Source organism: Saimiri boliviensis, chromosome 19, assembly GCF_048565385.1.
Source record: "Saimiri boliviensis isolate mSaiBol1 chromosome 19, mSaiBol1.pri, whole genome shotgun sequence".
Classification (NCBI taxonomy): domain Eukaryota; kingdom Metazoa; phylum Chordata; class Mammalia; order Primates; family Cebidae; genus Saimiri; species Saimiri boliviensis.
Window position 1 is genome coordinate 2271818 of NC_133467.1, and position 14631 is coordinate 2286448.

Genomic DNA, 14631 nt, shown 5'->3' on the forward strand with positions numbered 1-14631 from the left:
ATGGGGAAAGGACTCCCTGTTTAATAAATGGTGTTGGGAAAACTGGCTAGCCATGTGCAGAAAGCAGAAACAGGACCCCTTCCTGACACCTTACACCAAAATTAACTCCAGATGGATTAAAGACTTAAACATCAGACCTAATACCATAAAAACCTTAGAAGAAAATCTAGGCAAAACCATTCAGGACATAGGTGTAGGCAAGGACTTCACGACCAAAATGCCAAAAGCAATGGCAACAAAAGCCAAAATAGACAAATGGGACCTAATCAAACTCCACAGCTTCTGCACGGCAAAAGAAACAGTCAGTAGAGTGAATCGGCAACCAACAGAATGGGAAAAAATTTTTGCAGCCTACCCATCTGACAAGGGGCTGATATCCAGAATTTACAAAGAACTAAAGCAGATCTACAAGAAAAAAACAAACAAGTCTTACTCTCTTTCTTTTCCCCAAGAGTTTTTTTTTCTTTCGGTGATCACTCTCCTGGGCCCTGGGGTAACCTTGTGAATGTTACACAGCTGTTTTGAGATGGTTCATTTTTATGTGTCAATTTGACTAGGCTAAGGAATAACTAGACAGCTAATAGAACATTCTAGGAACGTCTGTGAGAGTATTTCCAGAAGACATTAGCATTAGAATCAGTAGACTGAGTAAATATCCACTCTCACCAATCTGTACCTGAGCCCAGAGAGGACATAAAAGCAGAGAAAGAGCGAATGATTCCCTCTTCTTGAGCTGGGACATCCACCTTCTTCTCTGAGATATGGAGCTCCTAGTTCTCAGGCTTCAGACTCCAGGACTCATACCAGTGAATTCTCAGTTTTGCAGACTTTGGCCTCACATGGAGTGTTACACCACCAGCTTCCCTGATTCTCAGGACTCTGGACTCAGACGGAATTAGACCACTGGCTTTTCTGACTCTCTGTTTGCTGACAAAGAATACCGAACTTCCTGGCCTCCATTCCTCCATTATTGCATGAGCCAATTCCCATAATAAATGCCCTCTTATATGCGTATGTATGTATGTATTTATGTATCTATCAATCAATCATCTATTATCCCTGTCATCTATCACTATCTATCAATCATCTATCATCTCTATCATCTATCTGTATCTACCTATCTACCTGTCCATCCATCCATCCATCCATCCATCCACCCATCCATCCGTCCCCTATTACTACTGTTTCTCTGGAGAACCCTGACTCATATCATTTTTTTCAAAAACCTCTCAAACTATTGGAAAAAACAGGGATAGTATTTTCCAATTCCCAACTACTACTTTCAGTTTGACCCCATTCAGTGTGATATTAGGTGTGGGTCTGTTTCACATAGCTTTTACTATAATGAGGTATGTTCCTTCTAGACCCAGTTTTGGAGGTTTTTAAAATGAAAGGATATTAAGTTTCATCAAATGCTTTTTCAGCCTCAACTGAACAATCGTATGGATTTTGCCATGCATTACGTTGCTCTGATGTATCACACTGTTTCGTTCACATATGTTGAACCATTCTCGCATCACTGGAAGAAATTTCACTTGATCACGATGAATGATCTTTTTAATGTGTTGTTGTCTTTGGTTTACTAGTATTTTGTTGAGGACTTTTGCATCAATGTTAATTACAGATATTGGCCTGTAGTTTTCTTTTTCAGATGTGCCTTTGTCTGAGTTCAGTATCAAGGTAATACTGGCTTCAGAGAATATGTTTGGAAGTATCCCCTCCTCTTCTATTTTTCAAAGTAATTTCGGTATGACTGATACTACTTCTTCATTAAATGTCTGGTATAATTCATCACTGAGACTAACAAGTCCCAGCCTTTTCTTTACTGGGAGAATATTTATTATGTTTTCTATCTCATTACCTGTAATGGCTCTGTTCAGGTTTTGGACTTATTTATGATTCAATCTTGCTAGGTTGTACATGCCTATGAATTTGTCTATTAATTCTAGGTTTCCCAATACACTGGCATACAGTCGTTCATAGTAGCCTCTCTTCTAATGATCCTTAGAATTTTTTTGGTATCAATTCTAATGTCTCTTTCTTCATCTCTGATTTTATTTGTGACTTTGTTCACATTTTCTTTGCCTGGCCATCTTTTCAGAAAATCAACTTTTCAAGACTCTTGTATTTTCTTTTTTCTTTTTTTAAACAGCCTTGCTCTGTCACCCCAGTGTTGCCCCATGCTGGAGTGCAGTGGCACGATCTTGGCTAAATGCAACCTCCACATCCCCGGTTAAAGCGATTCTTGTGTCTCAGCCTCCTGATGTAGCCGGGACTACAGGCACATAAACCAGACCCCTCTAACTGTTGTATTTGTAGTAGAGATGGGCTTTGCCATGTTGGCCAGGCTAGTTTGGAGCCCCTGGCTTAAGTGATCCACCTGCCTCAGCCTCTCAAAGTTATGGAATTACAGGCATGAGCCATCGTGCCGGCCTGTTTTCTTCATTTTAATTTCATTTATTTTTGGTCTGATCTTTATTATTTCTTTTTCTACCTTTGGATTTGGTTTGCTCTTGCTTTTCTAGTTCTTTCAGATGCATTGTTAGGTTGTTTATCTGAAAAATTTCTTGTTTTTCATCTAGGTACTCATGGCTACAAACTTCCTTCTTAGTATTGTTTCTGTTATATCCCACATGTTTTAAGATGTCATATTTCTATTATCATTTGTTTCCAGAATTTTTTCAGTTTTCTTCTTAATCTTTTCATTGACCCATTAATCAGTCTGGAGCATAGTGTTTAATTTCCATTTGATTTTATAATTTCCAAAATTTTTCTTATTGATTTCTAGTTTTATATGATTGTAGTCAGAGAAGATACTTGATATTATTTTAATTTTTATTTGACTGTTTTAAGACTTGTTTTGTGGGCTAACTTATGATCTATCCTTGGGAATCATCCATGTGCTAAGGAAAATAATGTGTATTATGCAGCTGTTTTATGAAATGCTCTGTAAATAACTATTAGGTCCATTTGATCTATAGTACATAGTAACTTCAATGTTTTATTTTCTTTTTTGGAAGATCTGTCCAATGCTGATAGTGGAGTGTTGCAGTCTCCAGCTATTAGTATTTTGGGGTATATCTAAGCTCCAATCATATGTGCCTGATACATGTACGGGTGATCCAGTATTAGGTGCCTGTATATTCACGGTTGTCATCTTGTCCAGCCGAACTGACCCTGTTATGATTATATAATGACCTTCTTTATCTCTTTATAGTTGTCCTCACATTTATTTGTTATAAAAGTATACAAGCGTAGCTACCCCTGCTCTTTTCTGGTTTGCATTAACTCTTGGACTTGCTGTTCTGCGGCTATTTTATAGGTCTTGTAAGCAGGCCTCATTGTTTTTCTTTCTTTTCCTCCTTGCTCGTGTATTTTTAAACGGACAGTCTTCAAGCTCACTAGTTCTTTCTTCTGCTAATTAATTCTGCTATTAAGACACTCAAAATCAGTCTTCAGTATGTCACTTACATTTTTCAACTCCAGAATTTCTGCTTGATTCTTTTTATGTATTTCAACGTCTTTGCTAAATTTATTTGATAGGATTGTCGATTCCTTCTTTGAGTTGTCTTGAATTTCGTTTCATCAAAACAGTTCTTTTTGCATTCTCTTTCTAAAAGGTCGCATATCTCTATGTCTCTGGCATTGACCCCTAGTGCCTCATTTAGGTCATTTGGCAAGGTCATGTTTTCCTGGATGGTCTTGATGCTTGTGAATTTTTTTCAGTGTCTAGGAGCATTAAAGAGTTAGGGATTTACTGCAGTCTTTGCAGTGTGAGCTTGTTTGTACTCATCTTTCTTTGAAGGCTTTCCAGGTATCTGCAGGGACCTGGGTGTTGTGATCTGAATTTCTGGTCACTGCAGCTGTCCAGGGAACACCTAAAGCCCAATAACCCTGTATCTCTTGCAGAATTGTAGAGGCACCACCTTGGTAGCCTTGAATGAGGTCTAGAAGAATTCTCTGGATTGCCAGGCAGAGACTCTTGCTCTATTACTGTCGTGAAGTCTCTCTGTCTCTCTCTCTCTCTCTCTCTCCCCCTCTGTCTCTGTCTCTCTGGACTGGACTGGACTGAGTTGCCTGGAGCCAGAAAAGGGGTGAAATAAGCCCCTATGGCCACCACTGCTGGAAGTCAGCGTATCACTAGGTCTTGCCCAAGGCCAGCTATAACCAGTACCTGGCTCCTACCTATGTCTGTCCAAGGTCCTAGGGCTAAACAATCAGCAGGTGGTGACACTAGCCAGTCCTGTGTTCTTCCTTTCAGGACCGAGTTCCACCGGGCCCCAGGCAGGTCTGGAAATGCTGTCCAGGTGGCAAGGCCTGAAGCCGGAAACCTTAGAAGTGCACTTGATATTCTGCTGTCCTGCAGCTAAGCTGGCACTAAAACCACACAGCAAAGTCCTTTCTGCTCTCTGTTTCCTTTTGGAGATTCACTTTCCAAAACATTAAGACCAAATAAAAACAGCATAAGCCCAGCTAAACCCATTTCCTTATCTCTCCTTTTTTTTTTTTTTTTTTGCACCTTACTGAAAAGGTAAACACAATTATTTCCCTGTGTCTCAATATTACACCTTATTCAAGAGAAAACCAAATTTTACCTTTTACCCTTTACAGTGTATTAATGCTAAACCTAATTTTTAATAAAACTTTACAAACAAATCATAAGATTTCAACTGATTTCTAAGATTTGTAACATTTCTACAAACCTTTTACACCTCTTCATCATTTTCTAAAAAACAGCAGATTGATGCTCCAAGAAAACCCATTTACTTCAACCCAGGGGCCTAGATGATGGCCTTGTATCAGTGTGCTTTTTACTTAAATATTTAATTTATAGAAAATCTAAATAATCCTCTTTAAATTTTAACCAATTTGCTCACATACAGAATTCCTTTGACAAGGTCAGTCTTCTAGAAGGCTTGCACAACTTGCTTAAAACTTGAGTTTCGTCCTATTACTCTTCACCTTAAAACAATCCTTAAATACCTATAGATCAAATTACCTTCTCTTAAAAAAAAACACACTCCCACTCCCACGTCTGTTAACATTTTTTTAACCAAAAGCAAATCCTACCTCTTCAACACGCTTTGTGTCTAGTGGTTTTAATTACATACATAATTGTTATGTTAACTTAAGAGTGAATGAGTAACTCCTATTTCCAGTGAGAAACCTGGGAGGTAAGCAATTTTAATTATGCACCAGCTGCAGAGCCAAGGGCAAAAGACAATGCCAGGAGCTAATCTTCATCAGGTCCTAAAGGCTCAAATCTAAGGACAGAGGTTTATAGATAAGCAAGTGTTAGAAGCAAAGTTTTGTATCTTAAAACGTCTAGTAGAGACAGTGACTAATTCAGGCCAAATGTCTAAATTCTGAAGATTTTACATTACCAGTAATTTCAACATTATCTTTATTTACCAAAAATTAATAAAATAATGTGAACCAGAAAAGCACTTTGGCTTATTTACTTAATAAATAAGTCAATTTGATACCTATATATACAGTACACAGGCATATACTCATGTTTACATAAAGACATATGCCATCATAAAGACTTTGTAGTTTCGATTTTTAACTTTTAGCCATGAGACAGATAAACTCACTAGGTGAAAAGACAGTTGGATTAAATCGTGAAAAGGTTAAAGTTTATCTGCCTCACAAGGCGATGATTAATGCCCTCGCTGAGGTCTGGAGAAAGCAGGGTTGCAAATTTATGTCTCAAAGCACAGAGAAAGAGAAAAAGCTTGGGTGTGTTAGAGGAAGATTGAAACGAATTCCAAGGCAACACAAAATCAGAGAAGTCAATCACTGAGTTTTGTTAAGAGCAATTTTATTTACATAGATAGTTTTTAATTTAGCCTCTTTTTTTAAAATGCCAAGATAAGAAACAATTTATTATAGAGAGAAGAAAAATTTCTCATCCAAAATATAGAAATCTGTACAACTTTGCCACAATCAATATACATGAACTGTACAAATTTACACCAGTTCATAATTTACCAAATAAAAGATGACTAACAAAGTTCACAAAATAGATGGTGGCTTGTGGAAAAGACTTTTACCCAATTAAGTACAAGGAAAGTTACAAACCAGACCTCCACTTTCTAAAAATAAGAAGTTTACTCAGTCTTAGAAAACTACAAGATAGCAAATGTACAGAGAGCTGGCTGGTGCTAACACCACAGTTGAGACAGTGACTTTTTAAGGGTCTTTTTTAAAGCCTGTTGCCAAGGCAGAATCTGGTCACTTGCTACTTTCAAGGCCAAAAACACAATACAAGATCTGACCATTTCCCCAGGTCATGCTTACTAGTTTGTATTTATGTACATTGATACATATTTAAGTGCTAGGTAAAAGTCTTGTAAAATTTCCAGTACTATCATGTTTGAAACGTTTAGCTTTCCTATTGAGCCGCCAAAAAGGTTAACAGTAACAATTTTCAAGTGTAATAGTGCAAATTCATCTGCGAGATTTACTGCAGAGAAAGATTCTTTGAAATACAGATTTTCTTTAAAGGGATTGATGTAAAAATTTAGGTATGTCTGCAAGAAACTGAAACCACCCTAGGACTTCCCTCCCTAGCAAATAAAGTGATCATTTACTTGGACTCACAGGCTGTTAAAATTAATCATTGAAAGGTACTGTCCAAACGATGGCACTGTCACTTAAAAAAATTTTTTTACCACTCTATCTTGTGCCAGATCTTCACAGCTGTGACACGGTCTAAACTCCATAATCCATCCCGAAGAGGAGCCCACCCAAAGCAAAAATCAGATTTATCCATCATTATGAGATGATCCATCCATAGACTGTATCTTAACCGGACACAGTCATCATATCGTAGTTTTTGGAGGGCTCGTTCTGCCCCCGAGCAGTCCCTCCTTCCAGCGGACTCGGCTGTCTACCGCTTGCACGCTGCTGCCGTTTTGGGTGCTACCTGCTGCCGGTGAGGCCTCGCACAGCGCACAGGTGGAGCCACCCTCTGCAACTCCGTAGGACACTTCGTAGGGGCAGCCCAGAGTGCGAGTTCACTCGGGAGGAGCCGGAACAGCTCCTGACCGCTCAGTCCACTCCGAGGACCCGTGTCACGGTGGATGCGAATGCAGCGGTAACCCGATCCCTTGCACGGCTTTTCTGGGAACCAGCGACGTTTACAATGTTCTGCCAGCAGCTCCCGCAGGCTCCGGCTGAAGGTCTGCAGCTGTCGCTCGCTCGCGAGCCCCTTGGCGCGGAGGCACTCGGCGATGAAGGACACGGCGGCAGCAACGTCGCCTACCGTGGTGGCAGCCCGGGTGCGGAGGGGCGCACGGGGGCGGCCGGGGCTCGGCGGAGCGGCCACCCCGGGCTTCCTCCCCGGGAGGAAGGCTGAGAGGAAGAGCGGGCGAGAAGAGCGGACGGCTTTTCTTTTTCTTTCTTTAGACTAAAGAAGTTATTTTCGAGACAGGACGCGGCAGGAGAGACGAGGAGACGAGCGACGGCGGCCCGGTCACATCGCCGGGGCCTCCCCAGCCGCCCCCGCCGCCAGCTCCGCGGCGTCCGAGGATCGCAGCAGGTGCAGTCCCAGCTCCGAGGGGCCTGGCCTCTGTCTTAGAATCGGACTACGGAGCTCAGACAAGACCGCACACTGAATCTGGGGTCCCCAGAGAGAAAGACCTTCCGCACGAGCAGAACGCGCCACGTGTTTCAGTGTCCTCTGTCACAGACACATTTTTCTAGGCGTTTAAACTGCATACTTTCTTGTTTTAAACATGCAGTGAGTAGCCCTGAGGGTAATAACTATTTACCGTCAGCAACTGGCACTAGCCATGTCTGAAAGTGCATCTATCACCTAGCTATTACATGCACCGAGGTCTCAGATCTTCTGCTAACGTAACTTCTGATAGCTTCAAAAGTCGGAAAGATGAGATAACGCAATAGAAAAGGAGAGGAGCTCTCAGACCTGAGTAGAAGCTGGCTGCTTGCAAATCCTGGGATTCCATGAGGAAAAACAGAGGATCTTCTCAATCACAGGAGGCTGATATCGTTTCCGTTGTAACCCGAGGAGTCTCAGGCTGTTAGAAATTCCTCTCTGTTGTTTTCGGCTCCACGTGTGGCATACAGTGTGGCAAGCAGAAACAGAAACAAGCGGAAGTAGACAGTTACACAGACTTCAGCTGACTGAGGAGGTTTTACAGGGTGAGCACAGAGGCCTAAATTACATAAGTCATCTGTAATTTTACGTGTGTGTGTGCGTATGTGTGTCCCAAATATCCATTTTAATTAAGTCAGATTTTGACTATAGGGCTCTTTAAAAATTCTTTCCATCTCTTATTTACAGATTTTAGCCACAGATTTTATGCTTTTCTTTACCAAACATAGCCTCCCAGGTGAAACCAACATGGCTTAACGAAGGTTTGACTTAACCACGGCAAATCTTTTCTCAAGAGAATTCTGAAGGCTAGCCGCGGAACTATTACGTGTCTTTTAAAAATTTAACCTTCCTGTCAATTGTTTAGAATAAGAGATCTCTAAAATATTTTCTATCTATGTTTCGGCCACTGACAGTTAGAATTTTCAATGGTGTTATTTATTCTAATAGTGACTCAATCCAAAAGTCTTTTTAAAGCCTAGGTGGTAATTTTCCAGATTTTCATCCTATACCTAGAGAGGGAATACAGGAGACAGACACATGATGCCCACAAATAATTGTCAGAAATAAACTTCAGTTAGTAAAAGATGAAAAAGGCCCCACAGAGGTGGGAAATTTTCAAACAAAACCTCCCCGGTAGCTTGGCGTGTTCAGTATGAAAAGCGTGTTCCTTAAAGTATTAAGTCTCCAATTCCCAGCTCCTTCAGCCTGGCCACCTGACATGAATGGAAACATTCACACCCTCTGGATAGTGGAGACTGAGACACAGTACACCCACACAGTCAGAAAGTCAGGCTCCCAAGACACAGAACAACATGAAAGGGAAACCTCATCTAGTTCTTACGTCAGGGACCCAGAGCATTTGTCTTCATAGACGTCGGTCGAGTAAGAACAGCAAAAACCTGAGCCGTCCGCAACGCTGGCGACAACAGCAGCACATGGGGCTTCCAGGCCCGGCTTCCACCCGACGTGCCCTCTTTAGAGGAAAGGGCAGCGACACAGAAAGGCCATTTCTGAGACAAAGGAGCCAAACAATATGAAGATCCGCGCCTCAAAGCACCACAAGTCCACCGGTCACTGCAACGCAAGCTTAGTCCTCAAAATCCTTTTGTCACATTCATCAAAACCTTGCAGATGCGACAGTCATATTTACCACTCAGCTGGAGTGCGCTGAGAAAGCGGCCATGAGCTTGGCAGGTAGGAAATTTTTACGCCTCTGCCAGCAGAAAGGGCTCCTGGTTTCTCTTCACTGCACCTTCCAGAAGAGCAGAGCAGTTCTGATCATCGCCTGGCTTGTTCCACTATGCTATGAGGGTCATAGGCTCTTGGTCCCCTAAAGATTCCTAATCATCACTGACATGAGGCAGACTGATTCACAGGAGGAAAAAAATACACATTTATTTAATGTGTATACATGGGTGCCTCAGAATAAAATACAGAAACTGACACATTATCCTGAGGCCACAGAATATAATGCAGACTCAAGAGCATGGTCAGATACAAGTCAGTTTAGCGGCAAGACGGGCTGAGAGGGAGAGGAAGGAAGAAGCCTGGCTAGCAAAGGCAGCCTTGTGATGTTGGCGAAGCTTTGGTAAATACTTCCTTCCAAACTTTAAAAGGTGTCAGTGTCTCCTGGATCCTGGGAAAGGCACAGAAAGGGTGGTGGTGGCTCTGGCTGCATTAATGGAGAGCTCTACAGATGGAAATTTCCCTCACTTAAAAGACACCTTTGCAGGGCCACTTCTGTCAGGCACGGCTACTTCAAAATGTTTCAAAGAAATGCATTTTGGGATAAAATTTCAACATTAATCTGGTTTGATCTCAATCAACACTAGTTTATGGATGCTCATGGGAGTCATCTGATGATATCAGTGAAATGTAAGAAAAAGTACTTTAAAAAAACAGGAGCAGGGCTGGGAGAGGCACCTGTAATCCCAGCACTTTGGGAGGCCTAGGTGGGTGGATCACAAAGTCAAGAGATTGAGACCATTCTGGCCAACATGGTGAAAACCCTTCTCTACTAAAATACAAAAAAAATTAGCTGGTCATGGTGGCAGGGGCCTGTAGTCCCAGCTGCTTGGGAGGCTGAGGCAGGAAAATTACTTGAACCCAGAGGCAGAGGCTGCAGTGAGCCAAGATTGCGCCACTGCACTCCAGCCTGGTGACGGGGCAAGACTCCATCTCAAAAAAGAAAAAAAGATAGGTTTTTTTTTTTTCTTCTCTAATTCTGTGTCCTTTGTGAATCAAAAGTATCTCAAATGGGTCTCAATCAATTTAGAGAGTTTATTTTGTCAAGGATAAGGGTTCAATTGTGACACAGCCTCAGGAGGTCTTACTGACATGTACCCACAGTAATCATGGTATAGCTGGGTTGTATGCATTTTTGGGAAACATGAGACATCAACCAATAGGTGTAAGATGTACATCAGTCTGTCCAAAAGGCAGGACAACTCAAAGGGGAGCATCCAGTTAATAGGTAAGAGACAACTGTTGCATTCTTTTGAGTCTTTGATCAGCCTTTTACTGGATACACAATTTACATGTGAAAGGGAGGTAGAGAAAGAGTCACTAATGTTTGAGTCTGGCTCAGTGAATCTGCATTTCCACTTAAACAGTAAAACAGAGGAAGTCATCCGATATGCATTTGCCTCAAGTGAGCAGAGGAATGACTTGGAATTCTGTCCATCCTTCATCCTGCTTCACCTGTGAAGATAAGGTATCTATTTACACTGCCACGGTAAAAATCAGCAGAATTGTTTTAGGGTGAAGATCTTGAGGCCCCCAAGGAATTTTTTTGAGAGAAAATTGTGAGGGAGGCATGTAGCTTTTTTTCTTTGTAGCTGGCTTATTTAGGAATAAAATGTATTGCTTGTATATATTTAACTTGCTTAAATGCTATTTGTACAATACATGTTACTGTCTTTCTTTTTTCCTCAAGTGTTACAGTAGGTAGTTACTCAGACATAGCAGGGTGGGAGGGCCCCACCAGCAGCAGGGATGGCAGGTAACAGTCGGTGGTTTACTTAGAACTGACTTTAAAATAATAATGGGTCACAGCCTGTGCGAGGGAAAGGCGGTCTCCCAACAGACAGAAAACACGTGACACTGGTAGTCAGTCGCTTCCTGATAAGATCACAGGAGCTGGGCAAGTGGGCTCAAGCAAACACACCAAGATGGCAGAGTTTAACGGCCAAAGAGTACACGATCTTTCTCGGGGAAGCTTGACTGGTAAGGGGAAAATGCCTTAAGTGAGTATGTGCACAATTTCAGAAAACGTATTGTGCATGGGGCCTCTCCCAAGTGCCATCAGGCCACTGTGCATGTGGACAGCCCGCCCCAAGAGAAGCATCAAGGGAACAGGGATTCAACCCCAAAAGCACGCCGAAGTATAAGACCCCAAGTCAAAGGTCAAACCACGCACTTGAATCTCTAAAGTCACCTGCTTGTCCCTCATTTCCTTTCATTGTTGCTCTCAACTTTTTAATAAACTTTCACTGTTTGCCCCTTTAGGTAGGCTGTAATTTTATTTTGTCTGATCATTAAGTTTTAAGTCCAGCTGCTAAAGCACTCTAAGCAGTAGCATTTTGGTAAGAAAGGTACACCGGGGACTCTGCAAGTTTATGTTTCAGGTTCTGAAAGAAGGTTAAAGAGTCAATAAAGAAATTCTACAATGTCTCATGGAAATCATCCTAAAGAAAGTAAGAAAACATTTAGGAAGAAAAGTTTCATTTTCAAAGTGAAATTGCAAGTCAGAAAGAAATTCTTATGCTAACTCCAAAATTTAGGCATGTGAATATTAGTGCCAGTCCCTGCTATCTGCATGAATGACCTCAAATCATTATAAAATTATTTGCTGGAGGGTGAAAAAAATCAAATTACAAAAGATTATTTGCATATGATACATAAGGTTATGATATGCAATATTTTACTGCCTAATTGTGCTTTTTAGGTTTAAATTAGCTTCTAACCAAAAACTTGACATTGTTGCTTTGAATATTTTACAATTAAATTTTATGTGGCATTGGCAGTGGGGAGACAGATTTTTTTTTTTTTTTTTTTTTGAGATGGAGTCTCACTCTGCTGCCCAGGCTGGAGTGCAATGACGCCATCTTGGCTCACTGCAATCTCTGCCTCCCAGGTTCAAGCGACTGTACTGCCTCAGCTTCCCAAGTAGCTGGGACTACAGGCACCCACCACCACGCTGGCTAATTTTTGTATTTTTAGTACAGATGGAGTCTCACCATATTGGCCAGGCTGGGCGGGAACTCCTGACCTCGTGATCTGCCCACCTCAGCCTCCCAAAGTGCTGGAATAATAGGCTTGAGCCACTGCGCCCAGCAAAGACAGGCAGTTTTCTAAGTGTGAGGAAATATGTCCCTGGTGAACCCCACCTTCAAGCCAGGGATGGCCTAAAGCCAGGGGGCTGGGCTGCCAGTCCACAACCTGGAATGAGAACTTCTTTGATTGATGCCTTCTGGCAAATTAAGCGGTGTTTTCTCCGTGCCTGCCTATGAACCAATCAGCATGCAGTTCCTCTTGCCCATAGACCAATCACCATGCACTTCCTCCATTCTAAGCCCATCAGAAACCCCAGATTCAGCCAGACTCAGATATGCCTCATGACAATCTGCCTACAGGTAGGAGCTACCCACTTTGGGTCTCCTCTCCACTGAAAGCTGTTCTGACACTAAATAAATCTCTCCTACTTGCTCACTCTCCAGTTGCCTGTGAAACCTCATTCTTCCTAGACATGGGACAAGAACTGGGGACCTGCCAACTGGTGGAAGCTAAAAGGGCTGTGACACTTTTCTGGCTGGCTTGCTAAGCTGCAGGTGTGAGCTAGGGGGTCTGTAACAGAATAGCCATCTTGCCCTCTGCCAGCACCAGGCAGCTGTCCCACACGGCAGGAAACAATAGTTGAGCCGGGCCAGCCCAGGAGCCATGGGCCAGAGTTGGGCAGTGGGACTGAAAGCTGTAACATAAACAGGCTGAAGCATGACCTTCTGAAACATGCCCCTCAGCTCAATGCACTGCAGGGGAAGAGAGCTGTGGCTCTTTGGGGAGCCCAGACAGACGTCAGGGCTCTGTGAGCCAAGGCGTGACATGCTGTAACATCCTTTTGGGGGCTCTGAGGTTCCTGGCGTCTCTGAGCTTTTGGGCACCACCACGTCCCTTTATCCACTGCTGGTGCCCACAGGAGAAGCCACTTGCGATTCCTCTGGTCCAGCCACAACCTCACAGGGAATGGACATCTGTGCCAGCACCTAGAGCTGCCTGCCTTGTCACAGCTGCCAGCATGCCTGGCTGTGCACAGTGGCCAGACCTGTTGTTCATTTGCTCACGCACCCCTTGCCACTCCGCGCCTGGCTTGCCCTTGGTAGGCATGGGATCCAGGCCCATAGCGTGAGCCAAGGGCTGCCTTCCCAGCCGAGTGGGTGGAAGGAGCCCAGCAGGCACAAGGAAAACTTAACGCAGAGACTCTGCCAGCCACAGAGGTTTCTGGCTGGCGAAGAGACACCCTAAGGATCCTGTGACAGAATGTTTAAGTATTATTAATCATGTTATCCTCCAAAAACAAAAGGAAAAGTCTCAATGGTAGAAAATCCAGCTGTTCTTATTTCTTTTACTTTTCACATATTCCCATTTTTTTTTTTTTTGGTATTACTTTGTGACTCTGCTTTAGGAAAAATTAGATTTTTAAAAAAAGCATACTAATGATCTTTCTTTTGTATACACTACCTCTTTTCTCTCTCTCACCACAGAACGTCCTTCTGAACAAAGCTTTAAATATTATGAAAGAAGCATTTAGGCTAAATTTAATATATAGAAAATATAATGCTTAATAAGAAAACAAACAACTCAAGCAAGTTGAGTCAAAGACTTTGAAAGATAACTCCCAAAGACGCTATACAGATGATAAATAACCATATGAAAAGATGCTCGAATCATATGAGAAAATTGCAAATTAAATACAGGATCCCACCATACATCCCTTAGAATGGCCAAAATCCAGAACACTGGAAACACCAAATTCTGGCAATCATATGGAGCAATCCTAAACCTCATTTCTTTCTATGGGAATGAAAAATGCCACAGCCACTTTGGAAGGCAGTTTGGCAGTTTACTGCGAAACTAAACTTATATTTCCATATGATCTAGTTACATTCCTTGATATTTACACAAAGGAGTTGAAAATTTATGTCCACACAAAATCTTGCACAAGATGTTTATAGCAGCTTTATTCATAATTGTCAGAGCCTTGAAGCAAACAAGATGTCATTCCTTGGGTAAATAGTTAAATAAGCTGTGGTACATCCAGACAATGGACTATTATTCAGTGCAAAAAAAAAAAAAAAAAAATGAGCCATTTAAAAACATGGAGAATTCTTAAACGCGTATTACTTAGTGGAAAAAGCCAACTTGAAAAAGCATCGTACTGTACATATACAAATATATGACATTTTAGAAAAGGCAAAACAAAGGAGACAGTAAAAAAGGTAAGTGATTGG

General features: G+C 42.1%; 1 long non-coding RNA gene and 1 pseudogene across 1 annotated transcript in view; both read right to left on the reverse strand.

Annotated features, from left to right (window-relative positions):
- The window catches only part of LOC141582253 (uncharacterized), a 634729-nt gene that overhangs the window by 159983 nt on the left and 460115 nt on the right, over positions 1-14631 (reverse strand). The gene's annotated exons all lie outside the window — the stretch shown is intronic.
- Positions 5857-14631, reverse strand: part of LOC141582227 (uncharacterized) — a 35134-nt pseudogene continuing 26359 nt past the window's right edge.